The sequence below is a fragment of the Anser anser genome, assembly GCF_964211835.1.
Source record: "Anser anser genome assembly, chromosome: Z".
NCBI lineage: Eukaryota > Metazoa > Chordata > Aves > Anseriformes > Anatidae > Anser > Anser anser.
The window spans coordinates 81,255,803-81,258,202 of NC_139723.1; positions in this window are offsets into that span (position 1 = coordinate 81,255,803).

Sequence of the window (2,400 nt, forward strand, 5' to 3'; positions counted from 1 at the left end):
GGTGCGGCCTCACCAGAGCCGAGTACAGGGGCACAATCACTTCCCTAGACCTGCTGGCCACACTGCTTCTTATGCAGGCCAGGATGCTGTTGGCCTTCTTGGCCACCTGAGCACACTGCTGGCTCATATTCAGCCGACTATCAACCAATACTCCCAGGTCCCTCTCGGCCAGGCAGCTTTCCAGCCACTCATCTCCCAGCCTGTAGCTCTGCTTGGGGTTGTTGCTCCCCAGGTGCAGGACCCGGCACTTGGCCTTGTTGAACTTCATACAGTTGACCTCAGCCCATCGCTCCAGCCTATCCAGATCCTCCTGCACAGCCTTCCTTCCCTCGAGCAGATCGACACACACACTTAGCTTGCTGTCGTCTGCAAACTTACTGAGGGTGCACTGGACGCCCTCATCCAGATCATCGATAAAGATATTAAAGAGGACCGGCCCCAGTACCGAGCCCTGGGGGACGCCACTAGTGACCGGCCTCCAACCAGATTTGACTCCATTCACCACAACTCTCTGGGCCCGGCTATCCAGCCAGTTTCTAACCCAGCGAAGCGTACGCCAGTCCAAGCCCCGAGCAGCCAGTTTCTTGAGGAGAATGTTGTGGGGAACTGTGTCAAAAGCCTTACTGAGGTCAAGGTAAACCACATCCACAGCCTTTCCCTCATCCACCAAGCGTGTCACTTGGTCATAGAAGGAGATCAGGTTCGTCAAGCAGGACCTGCCTTTCATAAACCCATGCTGACTGGGCCTGATCGCCTGCTTGCCCTGCAAGTGCCGCGTGATGACCCTCAAGATAATCTGCTCCATGAGCTTTCCTGGCACTGAGGTCAAACTGACAGGCCTATAGTTCCCCAGGTCTGCCCTGCGGCCCTTCTTGTAGATGGGCGTCACATTGGCTAGCCGCCAGTCAACTGGGACCTCCCCCGATAGCCAGGACTGCCGATAAATGATGGAAAGCGGCTCGGCCAGCTCCTCCGCCAGTTCTTTCAGTACCCTCGGGTGCATCCCATCCGGCCCCATCGACTTGCGCACATCCAAGCTCCGTAGCAGGTCTCCAACCATTTCCTCGTGGATAGTGAGGGCCACATCCTGTTCCCAATCCCCTTCCATCAGCTCAGGGTACTGGGTATCCAGAGAACAACCGGTATTGCCGCTAAAGACTGAGGCAAAGAAGGCATTAAGCACCTCAGCCTTTTCCTCATCCTTAGTAACTAGGTTTCCCCTCGCATCCAGTAAAGGATGGAGATTCTCCTTAGTCCTCCGTTTTGCGTTGATATATTTGTAAAAGGATTTTTTGTTGTCTTTAACGGCAGTAGCCAGGTTGAGCTCCAGATGAGCTTTGGCCTTTCTAATTTTCTCCCTGCACAGCCTCGCTACATCCTTGTAGTCCTCCTCAGTGGCCCGCCCTTTTTTCCAAAGATTATAAACCCTCTTTTTTCTGTTAAGCACAAGCCGCAACTCTCTGTTGAGCCAGGCCGGTCTTCTTCCACGCCGGCTCGTCTTTGGACACGTGGGGACAGACTGCTCCTGAGCCATTAAGATTTCCTTCTTGAGGAGCGCTCAGCCTTCCTGGACTCCTCTGCCCTTCAGAACCACCTCCCAAGGGACTCGGCCAACCAGCGTCCCGAGCAGCTCAAAGTCAGCCCTCCGGAAGTCCAAGACAGCAGTTTTACTGGTCCCCTTCCTGGCCTCGCCAAGAATAGAGAACTCTACCATTTCGTGGTCACTCTGCCCAAGACAGTTTCCGACCACCACATCTCCCACCAGTCCTTCTCTGTTTGTGAAGAGAAGGTCTAGCGGGGCACCACCCCTGGTAGGTTCACTGACCAGCTGCGTCAGGAAGCTATCTCCCACGCTCTCCAGAAACCTCCTAGACTGCTTTCTCTGTGCCGTGTTGTGTTTCCAGGATATGTCTGGGAAGTTGAAGTCCCCCACGAGGACAAGCGCCGACGATTTTGCAACTTCTGTCAGTTGCCTATAAAACTCCTCATCCATCTCCTCATCCTGGTTCGGCGGTCTATAACAGACCCCGACCAGGAAGCTAGCCTTGCCGGCCTTCCCGCGGATCCTAACCCACAGGGATTCAACCTTATCATTCCCAGCCTGGAGTTCCACAACATCAACATCAAAAGATTCTCTAATGTAGAGAGCCACGCCACCACCCCCTCTGTGCTGCCTGTCCCTCCTGAAGAGCCGATAGCCAGGCATTGCAGCACTCCAGTCGTGGGAGCGGTCCCACCACATCTCCGTGATGGCAACCAAGTCGTAGCCTGCCTGCTGCACGATGGCTTCCAGCTCCTCCTGTTTGTTACCCATGCTGCGTGCATTAGTGTAGATGCACTTCAGCTGGGCCATCGCCTTCTTCCCCGGCCTAGCCATTGTTTCCCCCGGCACAGCTCCAA